This window comes from Caloenas nicobarica, chromosome 1, assembly GCF_036013445.1.
Source record: "Caloenas nicobarica isolate bCalNic1 chromosome 1, bCalNic1.hap1, whole genome shotgun sequence".
Taxonomy (NCBI): Eukaryota; Metazoa; Chordata; class Aves; order Columbiformes; family Columbidae; genus Caloenas; species Caloenas nicobarica.
In genome coordinates this window covers 191,952,384-191,967,705 of record NC_088245.1, presented here as the reverse complement: position 1 = coordinate 191,967,705, position 15,322 = coordinate 191,952,384, and positions in this window count along the sequence as shown.

The window sequence follows — 15,322 nt, the reverse complement described above, 5'->3', positions numbered from 1 at the left end:
GGAGAGAGGAGCCGGCGCCGCCGCTTTAAATATGACAATGAGACGAAGTTTCCAGAAACTGCGGCAACCACTCACCGGCTCCACGTGCGGCTTCCGCTTCCGCCTTCGGCGGCGTTCTCGAACAATTCTTGCCAATCAGCAGCGCCGAGGCCCGGTGACGTAAGCCGTTCTCATGGCGACCGGGGACGCCGCCGCCTCCGCCAAGGGAAGAGGCGGGGGCGGGATGTGCCGGCCCGTGTCAGAGCCGGCGGGGCAGGGGCGGGGCCGCGCGGGGAAGGGGGCGGGGGCGGGGGCGGGAAGGGCGCGCAGGCGGTGTCTCGCGCCCGCCTGCTGGTGGCTGTTAAACGGCTTCTTCGCGCGGCGGGGAGCGAGTTCTGGCGCTGCTTTTTCCGCACGTTTCCCTGCTCCCGTCGCTTTCGTTTCCCGGCCCTTCTGCTCGCAGCCTCCCCTGCGCTTTTGGGTTTGTCGCTGCTGCGGCGGCCGTGGGGTTTTCTCTCCGCCCGGGAGCGGCCGCAGGGCCGGGTAGCGGGGGCCGCGCGGAGAGCTCTGCCGTTGCGCTCTGACGAGGCGGGGCTGGAGGGGTGACTGAGCGCCGGGGCTCTGCCGAAGCGCTACAAATGGCGGTAAGCGGCTGTGGCCGCTGCTGTGCCGGCAGCGAGACCGAGCCAGCCCGCGGGTGGCGGGGGAAGCGCTCCAGGCGTGGAGGCCGGGGCTCCGGCTCTGCTCTTCAGCTTGTGTTTTGTTGAGCGTGCGTATATGAGAGAATGGAAGATAAGCAGCTACCTGTGACAACATCCTTATTCTAATACACTGGAAACCTCTCCGTTGAGTTGACTGTCAACATTGTTTACAGGTATCTCCCCACTGTGCTGTTGGGGTGCTCTTAGGGCTAGCAAAAAGTAACAGAACAGGTTAAATATATTAGTACTACAGATCACTTGCTCTCCCTAAAGGTGACTTTTCTCTCTGTGTCCAGTGCCACAATCCACTATAAAAGAAGTCCCCCATTTCCTCTTGTCAAGCTCTAGCTGTTTGTTCAGGATCTGATCCTCTGCTACAGGCAGGCCTTAACCTCCTGCAGTCCATGCGGAGGCATGACAGTATGCAGATCTTGATTTCGGTTGTCAGTGGTCCATCTGTTAGATGCTGCCCTTCTGGTCCTGGCTGCTACAAAGGCCAGGGAGAGACAGTAGCATTCAGAGCCCTGAGCATCCCTATGTGGAAGCGGCAAAATGTCAGGATTTTGCCCCTACTCCCTTTTTAGATACTGTGCTGTAGCAACATATCTCTGCTTCGCTTCAGAGTTGAGTAGATTCAGCTCTGTGTTGGATCTTGATTCCTAATGAGAATATTGAGGGAGGAATTGCTTGCCTCTCTCAGAGGAGCCATGTAGCTGAAAAATCCATTGAGACTGTTACTAGCTGAGTATGTAACTTCTAACTTCAGAACAAGCTGACAGGTTGGCCAAACACTGAGGTGTATGTTGATGAGGTTTCCTGTCCCTGCTTGTAATGGTAAATATTCTTGATAATGCACTTCCAATTTAAAATGAGGAGCTAGACTTCTTCAAAGTATTTAGGTGCTTATATATCCTGCTTTTTCTTGGGTGATACAGAAATGCTCAAAATACCTCTGCTGCCTTCATGAGCATCCAAAGTCTTTGCATCCCAGATAATACTCTAGAACTTGAAGGTGAAAATCCAGTCCCTTTGTTACCAGTTCATCTGTACATCAGCTGTCACCCTATCCAACAAGAAGCTGAGTGCCTAGTATTTTCAGTGATTGTTTCGAAAGCCCTGCTGTGGCAAATGATAAACATACAGCATACACACTAGTTTAAGTGTCACCATAGATGATAAAAGTAGATACCAAACATTCCTTTTGCTTTTTCTCCTTTGCTGTAAATTGTTTATCCTTGAATAGAAACAAGAAAAACTTGACTGTTTGCCCAGATTTGCAGCTGGTCTCTAAAGGGAGAAAAATGTTAAGCTCAGAATTGGAAGTTACTTTGGCACCATCTGTCTCGTAATGCCAACAGTACAGTGTTGTGCAGTGCAGTGGTTGAGCTATAGTTTCTGTGAACTGGGATCCCAGTACAGGAGTAAAGTTTTTCTTACTTGGCCTAGAGCAGAAGCTTGTATTGATAGCGACTTGCTATCTGTGAGGTGAATTCCCACGGTGAAACTGTAAATGGTGTCGAGGGTCGGGAGGAGTAGAGGGGAGATAAGAACTGCTGAGGTTAGTAATAGTGGTAAGATGGTTGCTCAAGATGTCCCCAAGGCTGGGCCTGGGGCAGCTGAAACAGTGGTCAGGGTCATTCTGAAAGAGGAGCCAGGACTGTGTGTTACCAGCTGGACACCCTGTGGCTGTGGACACAGCCCATGTACAAGTGTTCTGTGGAGAAACAAGTTTGACCATTACAATGTGAATAGCAACCCCCTATTTTTCATCACTGATGAAAGCCAACAAATACAAGATCAAAGGGCTGACAAGAAATGATTGCGATGTTGAATGGCTAAGGTTAACACACCGGTGGGGCCTGGCAGTGAGAAGGTTTGCATCTATCTGGCTAGACTGCTGCTCTGGATAGAGCCAGCAGCGTTGGAATCATTAAAACTGTGATTAAATGAGGGTTGTAGAGATGAGATGATAGGCTTTCTTTACAAAGTCAAGGAAAAACAAACACACAACTCTTGGTTCTTTCTTCCCATGATGTGGAGACTCTGGGTGTTGCTCCTTTCTGAACTAGAGATAGTATGGGTTACATAGGAACAGTTAACTGTCTTGTATGGGAGGGTAGGGAAACTGTAACTAAGTGTAAACTGCTAGGGTTCACTTGTGTTGGAAAGCTTGTGAGTTTAGGAACTGAGAATAACTGGGGTGCTGCCATTTCCCTTGATAGTCATATCAGCCTTTGCTGGGTGGCCATGTGGATAGACATGCTGGCCTGATAAGAAATTTCACTTAATGTTCTCCTTGGTACCTGCCAAGTAGTCTGGGATCTTAATGCTGCTGGGAAGGGAAGAGGAAGGTTCTGCTGTTCCTGCTTTCTCATTCTTCAGTGGGATATTGGATTCTTACACGTGGATGCTCTATTTCAACCTCTCTGGTTTTGCAATGCACCAACTATTGCAGCTTGTTACCACAATATAATGATTGACCCATATTTTTCAACTTTTTAAGTTTGCCTTGCAGTTAGGATGGGTGTTGCTCAGTCTACCCAAATATTCTATCTATTTACCTGTTTAGCTTATGATAAATAAGGACATGGTTTTGTGACCAAAAATGAAAGTATCTGTTGTGGATTTTCCTTTTATTCCTCAGCATGCATGGGGAGTTCAGCTGTTTAGGTGCTCTTACTGTCTGTGACAGTAAAGAGCTTCTTTAAACATGTCCACATTCTAACTTAGAGAAAAGAGCAATCTGGCTTTCATCAGTGCAAGCAATGCTTTAAAATGGTAGCTGCTCAGACCTTTAAAGAATTATTTTAATGATTGGTACTGGATGTTCTATGTTGTGGCCTCTACCAGAGCATTGAGTGTTAAGAAACTGAATTTGACAGTTACCTCATCTGCTAAACCAATCCTAATGTTGGTACATTGTCATGGGGTATGGAGGTAGAATGACATTAGTGTCTATCCAGGGAATATTACCATTATAAAACATGACCTAAGTGAACTAAGGAGGACTGGCAAATGTCCCTGTGGAACACCAGACATCACAGAACATAACAGAGGAATCTATTGAGTACTTAGCATTTCTGCTGTGTTGCCAGGGGCCCAAGCAGAGATGTACAGGAGCTCTGCTGGGACAGTAGAGGCAGCATTCTTTGTACATAATCTTCATCTTTTATTTAAAACAGAAAACATCAAAGTCCACCTGGCATAGGCAGGCAACATCTAGACGTTGCATTACAAGTAAATAGGGGTGTCTCTCATTTCTCTGGGGACTTTAAATATGTTTTCACTTTCCATTTGTGGGCTGAGCTGCGTTCCAGCCCTTGCTGTCGTTCTAATCTCTTTGGAGGTTGCCTATGCCAGCTTTACTGCAGTTGGTCCTTGTGAAAGTGCATGATGGACATGCTGGTCAGTCTGAGTTTCTGCACCATTTCTGTCTCTCATCATTTGAGAAGGCCTTTAATGCAAAGCTAATGAGATTAGGGTTCATTTGTTCTTGGGTTCCAGGCTGAGTTTTAAAGGGTAAAGGGCATTTGAGATCATTGCTTATTCCAAAGGAAGACTGACGTTCCTATCAAATCATGTCTCTCTGGAAATATGAATTAATTCACTAAATAGCTCCAGTAGTCTCACCCTTGCTGTACGGTGGTGTACTGCAGCTCTTTATTTTATACACTGTTTTTCATACCATTATGTTACCACAGTATGATATTTATTTTCATGTATATAAACAATTTGTAAATCAAATGAAAAAGAGGATAGTAATAAGGAAAGTAATAAGAAATGCCAAATGTTTATTCAACTATATGGTGCAAGGGGTAACACATTATGCTTGCATATTTTCATTTCGCCTTTTTTGGTCTTCTGTATAGGAAGTGTTAATGATGATGTTCTACAGTATTCTCTCCGTTAATACCTCTATCCGCATACTTATCCTGGAGAAAGAAAGAATGAGGAGGATATGCTGCCAACACAGTAGTGTAAGCAGTCTGAATCATAGCAACCAAGGGGCACTGCTTTCTGAAGGTTTCACAACTGAGCTGTATTGTTCAGAGCATCCCTACTGTGGGGAATGTCCACTTTAAACAAAATGCATGGCCTCTTGGGTAAGGCAAATAAATATCACTTGATAGATTTTTTTTTTTGCATGCTTCCTGATAAAAGCCTCAGCACTTGGCAAATTTTAATGTGATTCTTCATGGCTTTGCCCACATTTCAGCATGCTTCAACACACCGCGTAGCATGGATCTGAATCCCAGAGTAACCAAAGGGGTGATGCTTTATCTTCCTGACACTTTGAATACAACTCTTAACCCAAAAGTAACTTTTCAATCCGAATACAAGTATGTCCTTATTCTGCGATTTACTTTTTTTGTTGTTGTTTAGTTTTCATGCTTGTTAATAGATCTGTTTGCTTATAAAACATAAATCAAGATGGAGTAGGCTTGGGTTTTGAGGTTAACATCAGTTCCTCAGAAATTGTAATTGTGAATGGTTGCTTTGATTTCTGGTAAACTACCATTACTGTCTGATATTAAGCATTCTTTAGATTTAGAAAAACACAAAACTATGACTGAATCTAAATAATGCAGAGGTGGAGAAGATAAAAGTTTCAGTGCCAAGGTTATTGTAATCTTCTTAGTTCTATTCACTTAGATGTACAGATATTTTCATCCTTTCACTTAAACGACTGGACTGTCCTACTGGAAAATGTCAAGATTTTAGGAAGAAGAACACTTACATTTTATTTACTTTGTATTTAATAAACTTAGTACAGCAAGGTAAGTGTAGCATAAATGCTTTAAGATACAAAATGATGGAGTTCGGGAACAACCGAATAATGCTAAACCTTGAGTGTTCATTAATCTCAAATATTTAACTTGAGTGATTATGTGTTTATAAGTGTTTATAATTCTCTCGTAACATTTTTTTCCCTGTTGCTTAGACACAATAAGTGTTTTGAATAAGAATATCAGAACATAGGATTATGGCACAAAACAAATTTAACATAGGTGACTAGCTGCACATCACTAATTGGAAGGAGTGAAGAGTTGAACAGTTTTTAAGTAAATATAGAATTAGATTGCATAAAATCTGCATAAGTTCAATTAATAAAATAAATGCACTCGCAAAAGCAAAAAGATTGCAAAATAGAAGGCAGTCTGGATTAAAAAAAAATGCAAACCATCTGGCAATATGCTGCCAAATCATTATGTATCATTTTTACGACTTGGTGCTAATTAGATGTGCACGGATTATGCAGACTCCTTGCGCTTTCAATATTGGTAGAATGTTTTAAAACTAACACTTGCAATATTAGTATGACATGTACTTGTTATGAATTTCTGACAGTAATCCAAGCCATTTTTTCTCTAGAGAATATCCAAAACACTTCAAGGACTGTTCAAATTTTGACCTATGTAAAAACAAAAATCAAAAATCAATATCCTCTGTACAGACACCAAGAAATTAATTTCTTTCTCTTTCCCACAGACTTACTGAAAATATACTGACTAAGCAGTTAGGCCTGAACAGTATGAAAAGGTAACTAATTAGATATATATATATATATATATATGCTACAGCTTATAGTAAGCTTGCTTTGAAAGAGCATATAATACATCTTTTAAATGTGTGTGTGCGTGGTGTTGTGCTTATGCATATACAAGTCCAGCACTTAAGTATTTTTTTCTAAAAAGAGATATAGGTGTGTTTTTTCCCTGCTTGTGTTGCCACAAAGTCAACAGTTGCCACAAATGGAATACTATAAAAGTTATACTTTGAGTGTTTATAGCATGTCTATATGTATATTTAGTATAAATTAGCTATTAGAAATGTATGACTGTCTTATACATTCTGCCACAGAACTCTATTAATAAAATGTATTTTGAGAATTTAAAACTTCATACTGTCTTCATGTGAAAGCTACAAAAAGCTTTTGGGAAGAATATCAAATATTGAAAGTTAAAAATTGACAGGGTGAGCAATTACTCTAACAGATCAAATTGCTCCCTTCTCCTCAAGAAAAGTCTCAAAGGTGGTACATACAAAACTATGGAAATTGTTCTTTTGAAGGAAAAGAAATTGAATATGCTTAACTAAGAAATACTAGGTGTATTCTGGAAATTAAGGGCCTATGAAGGGAGCGGTTTTATGTATTAGATGACCATAAGATTCAGTTATGGGTATGGTAAAAATAAGGCAGCACAAACCCATGGTTGTATAAAGAACTGGCAAGTGGGAAGAAAGAATACTCTAAAAACTAGCAGAACTTTCTACTACACGGATATAGATGACAACACAGGACTACTTTTTGTGATGTGGATGCTTGTGTAAACATAAGTGTTACTATCTTCTGGTGGCGATCACAGAGACATGGTGGGACAGCTCACATCACTGGAATGTGGTCATGGATGGCTATGCCCTTTTCAGGAAAGACAGGCCGGCCAAGCATGGTGGTGGAGTTGCTCTTTATGTGAGAGAGCAACTACAATGTATAGAGTACTGTCCAGGTGCGGTTGAGGAGCAAGTTGAGAGTCTGTGGGTGAGAATTAAGGGGCAGGCTGGCAGGGGTGACACTGTTGTGGGAGTCTATTACAGGCCACCAGATCAGAGTGAGGATGTTGATGAGGCCTTCTACGGGCAGCTGAGCGTGGCCTCACAGTCACAGGCTCTGGTTGTTATGGGGGATTTTAACTACCCTGATGTTTGCTGGAAGGACTACTCAGCCAGCCAGCCTCAGTCTAGGAGGTTCCTCCAGTGCATTGACAATAACTTTCTGATGCAAATGGTGGAGGAGCCGACTAGGAGAGGTGCGCTGCTGGATCTCGTCCTCACTAACAAGGAGGGTCTGGTTGAAGCAGTAAAGGTGGGGGGCTGCCTTGGTTGCAGTGACCATGAGATGGTGGAGTTCAGGATCTCCTGTGGTGGGAGCAGAATACCGAGCAGAATTGCAACCCTGGACTTCAGCAGGGCCGACTTTGGCCTTTTCAAACAATTGCTGGAGGAAATCCCGTGGGCAAGGCTGCTTGAAGGTAAAGGGGCCCAAGATAGTTGGTTAACATTCAGGGACTGCTTCTACCAAGCTCAAGATCAGTGCATCCCGACGCGCAGGAAGTCAAGGAGGGGAGCCAGGAGACCTGCGTGGTTAAACAGGGAACTGCTGGGCAAACTCAAGTGGAAGAGGAGGGTTTACAAATCATGGAAGGAGGGGCTGGCCACTTGGGAAGAATATAAGGCTGTTGTCAGAGGATGTAGGGAGGCAACTAGGAAAGCTAAGGCCTCCTTAGAGTTAAACCTGGCGAGAGGGGTCAAGGACAACAGGAAGAGCTTCTTCAAATACATGGCAGATAAAACTAACACCAGAGGCAATGTAGGCCCACTGATGAACGGGGTGGGTGCCCTGGTGACAGAAGATACAGAGAAGGCAGAATTACTGAATGCCTTCTTTGTCTCTGTCTACTCTGCCGGGGGCTGTCCTGAGGAGCCCTGTACCCTTGAGGCCCCAGAGGAAGGCAGGGCAATGGAGGAGTTTGCCTCAGTTGATGAGGACTGGGTTAGGGACCAGTTAAGCAATCTGGACATCCATAAATCCATGGGTCCAGATGGGATGCACCCGCGGGTGCTGAGGGAGCTGGCTGAAGTCATTGCTGGACCGCTCTCCATCATCTTTGCCAAGTCTTGGGAAATGGGAGAGGTGCCTGAGGACTGGAGGAAAGCAAATGTCACTCCGGTCTTCAAAAAGGGCAAGAAGGAGTACCCGGGCAACTATAGACCGGTCAGCCTCACCTCCATCCCTGGGAAAGTGATGGAACACCTTATCCTTGGTGCCATCTTAAGACATATCAAGGATAAGAGGGTCATCAGGGACAGTCAACATGGCTTCGCCAAGGGGAAGTCGTGTTTGACCAACCTCATAGCCTTTTATGAAGACGTAACAAGGTGGATTGACGATGGCAGAGCAGTGGATGTGGTCTACCTTGACTTCAGCAAAGCATTTGACACCGTCTCCCACAGCATCCTCACGGCAAAACTGAGGAAGTGTGGACTGGATGATTGGGTAGTGAGGTGGACTGCAAACTGGCTGAAGGAGAGAAGCCAGAGAGTCGTGGTCAATGGGGCAGAGTCTGGTTGGAGGCCTGTATCTAGTGGAGTGCCTCACGGGTCAGTTCTGGGACCAATACTGTTCAATATATTCATCAATGACTTGGATGAGGGAATTGAGTGTACTATCAGCAAGTTTGCTGATGACACCAAGCTGGGAGGAGTGGCTGACACGCCAGAGGGCTGTGCTGCCATCCAGCGAGATCTGGACAGGCTAGAGAGTTGGGCGGGGAAAAATTTAATGAAATATAACAAGGGAAAATATAGAGTCTTGCATCTGGGCAGGAACAACCCCAGGTTCCAGTACAGGTTGGGGAATGACCTATTAGAGAGCAGTGTAGGGGAAAGAGACCTGGGGGTCCTGGTGGACAGCAGGATGACCATGAGCCAGCACTGTGCCCTTGTGGCCAAGAAGGCCAATGGCATCCTGGGGTGTATTAGAAGTGGGGTGGTTAGTAGGTTGAGAGAGGTTCTCCTTCCCTCTACTCTGCCCTGGTGAGACCTCATCTGGAATATTGTGTCCAGTTCTGGGCCCCTCAGTTCAAGAAGGACAGGGAACTGCTGGAGAGAGTCCAGCGCAGGGCCACAAAGATGATGAAGGGAGTGGAGCATCTCCCTTATGAGGAAAGGCTGAGGGAGCTGGGGCTCTTTAGCTTGGAGAAGAGGAGACTGAGGGGTGACCTCATTAATGTTTATAAATATATAAAGGGTGGGTGTCATGAGGATGGAGCCAGGCTCTTCTCGGTGACAACCAACAGTAAGACAAGGGGTAATGGGTTCAAGCTGGAACACAAGAGGTTCCACTTAAATTTGAGAAGAAACTTCTCAGTGAGGGTGACGGAACACTGGAACAGGCTGCCCAGGGAGGTTGTGGATTCTCCTTCTCTGGAGACATTCAAAACCCGCCTGGACGCCTTCCTGTGTAACCTCACCTAGGTGTTCCTGCTCTGGCAGGGGGATTGGACTAGATGATCTTTCGAGGTCCCTTCCAATCCCTAACATTCTGTGATTCTGTGATCTGTGTGTAGCTTATTGTATTGATAGATGATTTGGAAGAGTTGAAAATAGCTCAAAGAGCTGGCAGCATGTTTTATAGTGTAGAAAGCATGTTCTGCAAAGTGGCATAAATAATCCATTTTTTAGATTTACTTCTAGACTTAGAATTACTTGTACAAGAAAGAGTCATGTGCTTAACAGAGCTTTTTTAATTTTAGACATAGTCATGTAATGTTCCTCTAGTAAAAGGATGAAAGCAAGGTTTAATACAAGAATGAGATACATGTATTTAACAGTGATTGTCATTAATGATCTCCTGGTAAACATTTCCAAGATGATAAAACTTGTTTGAATTCTTTGTAGGTATGGATGGTTGCCTTTCTAAAAAGTTACTGTCCTTTGAATATTGTCTAGATTCAAGGCTTTGTGAATGAAAACTGGATTGTCATGCAGGGAGACTTGATTTTAGTAGTGTTATAGTAAAGTCCGTGCACTGCTTGGAATATGCTGAAGACTGATCCCTATGAGAGGGCCCAAAAAGTGAGAAACTAAAATAATGAGCACCTTAGGAAAATGCTGGTAAATGTGTTTTGACAGCTTGTCTGAATTTACCCAACCTATGCTAATATCCATTTTACAAAGAATTCAAGCTGAAACTAAAGAAATATGAAATATTTCCCTGTTTTGAAATATACCACATCTGTTAATCTTATGTCTGAGCCAAGCCTTGGCATACAGGTATATTTACTAATAGGCATTACATACACTCTGTTGGTTGGGTTTTTTTTCTTTGCTTGGTCTTGTATAACTTGTAGACATTGGGTGGCACCATTGCCTCACGTAAGCCACCACATAGATGCCTTCTAGATTAAGTTTTACAGTGTTGGCTCAGCTCCTTTTTTTCCTTTAGCATAACTATATAACGCAAGTCAAAAAGCAGAACTAGTAGCTGGCTCTCTTTTAAATTTCTTTTATTTTCTTTTTTAGCTTGATTTAAAGTAATCATCTTGCTTTAAATGGCAATGGATTTTTGACCAAGAATTGGTGTTGCTTAGTTTAAGGAACTGTTGTTTGATTTCAAGTGCTGATCTACAGATCTTATGTGAAGCTCTCGACTGAAATAGAAAGACACTCTTTGCTGCCAATCTGCTTTCTCGTGCCCCAGCTGGCCTGTAGTGAAGCTGTGCACTAATGTAAAAAACAGGAATCACACCTGTGTGTTTTATTGTGTTAAATAAAACTTCAATTTTAAATGATTTTTTAATTAAGAGCTGATTTGCATCAGTGACAAGGCTGCCATATTGGATACCATTATATGTTTCTGTAAATGCAAAATACGCTCTAAGTTTACTTTTAAGAGATATTTAGATCTTTTTAATTGGATCTGGATCTCCTTGCTGGCATGTACAAAGTTTGTTCCCAATCAGGAGACGTTTGAGTGCCACTTTCATATTTAATGTATTACTGTTATAAAAACATATGATAGCTACTGATATAATTTTTTGTAGGTTTCATTAAATTTAGTGTACATTTTCTATTCTTCTCCCTACCATCTCAGGATAATAGACTGATCTAGGGTAGGAAAGATTTTTTGAGGTCATCTGGTCCCATGCCCAGCTCTAAGCAGGGCAACCTCTGAAGTTGCTCAAGCTGCTGTCCATGAAGTTCTGACTGTCTCCAGGGATGGAGATTCTTCAGCCTCTTAGGGCAAACTTGTCTCAGTATCTAATCTGTGACTTTTTTGTTATATTCATTTAGAATTTCCCTTAGTGCAACTTGTGAATGCTTATTCTCTTGCTCTGCACTTACTGAGAAGAATCTCTAGCTTTCCCTCTCTAGGTAATTGCTGGCAGCAATTAGATTCCCCTTTAGTCTTTTTTTCCATCTGTCTTGAACAATCTCAGTTACCTTGGACCTGCCTGGTACACCACATGTTCCAAGCCCTTAACCAACTTGGTGGCTGTCCAGAGGATTTGCTCCAGTTTGACGATCTCTCTTGTGCTATTGGGCCCAAACTTGTACAGAGTACTGCAGGTGCTGCCTCCAAGTAACAAGTAGAGGCTATTAATCACTTCTTTTGTCCTGCTGATTATACTATTAATAATAGAGCCTGTTGTATAGTTGTCCATCACCATGTCAAAATGGCACTGCTTTCTCATACTCAGCACCAGGACTCCCAGGCTTCTTCCAGCAAAGCCAGCCAGTCCCCAGCCTGTTGGTATTATACGAGATTATCCTGACCCAGGTGCAGAATTTTGTTTGTTTTTTGAACAACATAAGGTTTCTGTCAGCCCATTTTTAAAGTTTGTCAGGGGGCTTTTGAAAGCTAGCCCTGCCCTCCAGGTTTTTGACTGTCCCCCCATAGCTTGGTGGCATCTGCAAATATGCTGAAGGTGTCCACCCCAGAAATTGTTCGGGACAGTAATAAAAAGGCCAGCAGCTGCCTGTATAGTCCAGAGCTGTTGGTGCGAAGGCAACTGCTGTATTTTATCACTGTATCAGGTAGCTTCAGATATCAGGGCAGAATGTAATACTATAACATTGTTATCAGAAGCTTTTTTGGGATGTGAGGTTTGCACTCTGGTTTTTCTAGTCTATACCAGCAAATGTTCCTGACTGATGATGACCGTGAGAAGATGATTCTTCAACACACTGGCCCTCTGTTAATCAGTCCATGCAACTTACTGGCTTTTTGACACCCGACATGCTGGGATGCTCTGAGAGTATCCATGTTTCAGGGCTACTCTTACAGCAATGGCTTTGGCATTTCCAATCTCAGCTGGAGATGCGATGTCTCTCAACTGCCATTAAGATAAGAACACAGTACTGATGATACATAACATGGCTAAAAAGGTTTATGGAGACAAAGATGACAAAATAAGAAAACAATGCCTAATCTAGTTATATTAAAAGAAAATGCAGGGGCTTACCAGCTAGTGGGGATTTTCCAACCCTACTTGTTCAGGGCCATGAACCAATGCAAGTTGGTTCACAAGAGAGCTATTTCAGCTGAAGAATCTAGCTCTTATATTTCTTCCATTGCTTGGAGTGTTCTAAGTATAGACCCCTTGCACTTGTTGAGATTACTGGCGTTAAAAGCTATAAAACATAGCCCAAAGTCTTTGGTGTCACCATCTTACAGGATGGAATTTTCCAGGGTCTAAAATCTAGTTCAGGTGTTGCACATTGTTTGAACATCTCTGCATGTTACTGTGACTACTTGTCTCTTCTATTCCCAAGGAGGAGGAGGAGGATGATGATGATGATTATTATTATTATTAGGGGTTTTTTTACTGCCAAGTTGTGATGTCATAATGACTTTTGAGTTGGTTTCTGAACTGTCACAGTTTATAGTGCAGCTGTAATAAGGTAAAACAAAGTATGTGGAAGCCATTTGTGAGATAATGGCACATCTTGAGGCAGTAATCCGAACAGCTGATCGGGTTAGTCAACGCTTGAGGGATCACATTACCTACAGCCCATCAAAACAGCAGAAAAGTTAGAGGCGAATTCAGGGGACATTATTTGGCTATTGACTCCGGTGTTCCTTGAGCAGTTCACCTTGTTTTGATCCCTGCCACTATGAGTTAGTACACAGTGGAGATGGGTAGGTGATTCTTTATACCACCATCAGAAGCAGGGGAAAGCAGTCAATATAGCCACTAAGCTCTTTAAAATATATGGAAGCATTCTATTCCTACATGGGTTTGTTCACCTAAATCCCTTGCTGTTCATCTATACTTTGACTCTCAGTTACCAAGGTAATATTTTCATATATTGATAAAATGACACTCTCAGGTAGGTTAGGACTAATGTTTTGTATTTTCAGATAGCTACACTTCAGCGGGGAAAATATAAAGAGCTCAGATACGCTTGGTAGAGGCAATTCTGTGTCAGATGGAAGCAGCAGGAGACACAACAGGAAAGAGTATCAAGTCTGACAGTTCTTTAGGCAAACTGTTCATTTGACCAAAGGAGTGGGCAATATGCCCCTGGCTTATAATCGAGAATGAAAAGCTTCAGTCCTTTGCATCTGCCTGTAAGAAGTATTACCCTTGTTTCTCCTTGACTGTGTGCAGTACAAAGACAGAAGCGTAAATCATGTTCCTTTTCATCACCTGACAGTAGCAAGAAATCAAAATAATGTATTTTCCCCCATAGTTTTAACCTGGCAGCTATTTTTCTGCAGGTACTGATTCTGAAAAGAGTCTATACTACAGCTTTTCAGGAATGTTGTTCTAAAAATAATTCATAACTGAATCTTCTGTCAATATCATACAGGATTAAATAATTTCAGTCAGTTCTGAACATAGATAAATTTCTAATAAAATTATTTTATTTCAAAAGTAATCTCATAAAGTAAAACTGGAGACAACACTGAGCTTCCAGAAGTGGAAAAGGAAGGAGAGAGTCTAAACTCAGACTATGTGGTGGTCTACCCACAAGGCTACCCACTGGAGCGCTGATCTCCCTCAGTAGTTTGGTTATTGGACTTACAGCATGTGTGTGTTTTGATACTGCAACTTTATCAATTCTTCTGAACAAGATGGGGCAAGTCCTAGGCCAAGCAGCCCTGACCGAATTATGTCTACAGTGCTCAGGGCTTTCCCCATTACTGTGGAGTTCTCCTGGGGAGAGCTATTTAGAGTGGAACAAGTAGGACAAGGGAGTGTAGTTAAGAGCTGAGCAATGCAGACTATCAGAGTTCCCCTGCTCAAGGTCCCTGCCTACTATTTGACAAATACAGATATACTCCCAGGGTATTAGCTGGGCATTGTGATGCTATTAATGGAATGGAACTATCATTGAATTACTGTCTTGAGTCACTGAAAGCTGAGAAACTCCGTTTTCAGATGTATGTTGTGATTAAAAAACTAATTGTATGATTCTGAACTCATTTGGGTTGGTTTTGCTGATTCCCACAGGATTAGTCATAGCTTAAAGTTATACCCCTGCTTATGTAACTTGCTGAGTAGGACAGAGAGGTCAAACAGCAGCAGCTTGTGGAAGAGCTGGAACAGAATGCAACTTGTGTGATTAACAGGCCTGTCTCTGCCGAGGAGGCCTTTCCGCCCCATCCATTGCAAGAAACCATACAAGTACGCTGTCGTTCCTGGATTAGTTTAACATTTTTCAAACGGCTAATATAACAAAGTAGTTCCAGTCAAGTTCTCTAACTCAATGATTGCCATTGTGCCTGGTTCATAATTTCTCTCTTCTTCTCCCACATTGTAGTCCTTCTATAGGAACAGATGAAAGAGCCTGTCAGGAGTAGCCTGCATTGCTGCTGGGCTGCCTGCGCAGAAGGGCAAACCACTCTTGAACCACATGCTAGCCTGGCCAGTCTGAAGTGGATGCTGTGGTCATCTACCTCTGAACCTCTCCCACTGTTCCCTTTGACATGGTGATCTCAGTATTTTGTTCTGGGCTAGAAAGGTTGGCCGTCCTTTGGTTTATGTAAAGGGATGGTGAGTAACACATTAGCCCAAATGGTGCAGTGGGCATACAAGTAGGGTTTGTATATACTGTGGAAGTTTATGCTTGGT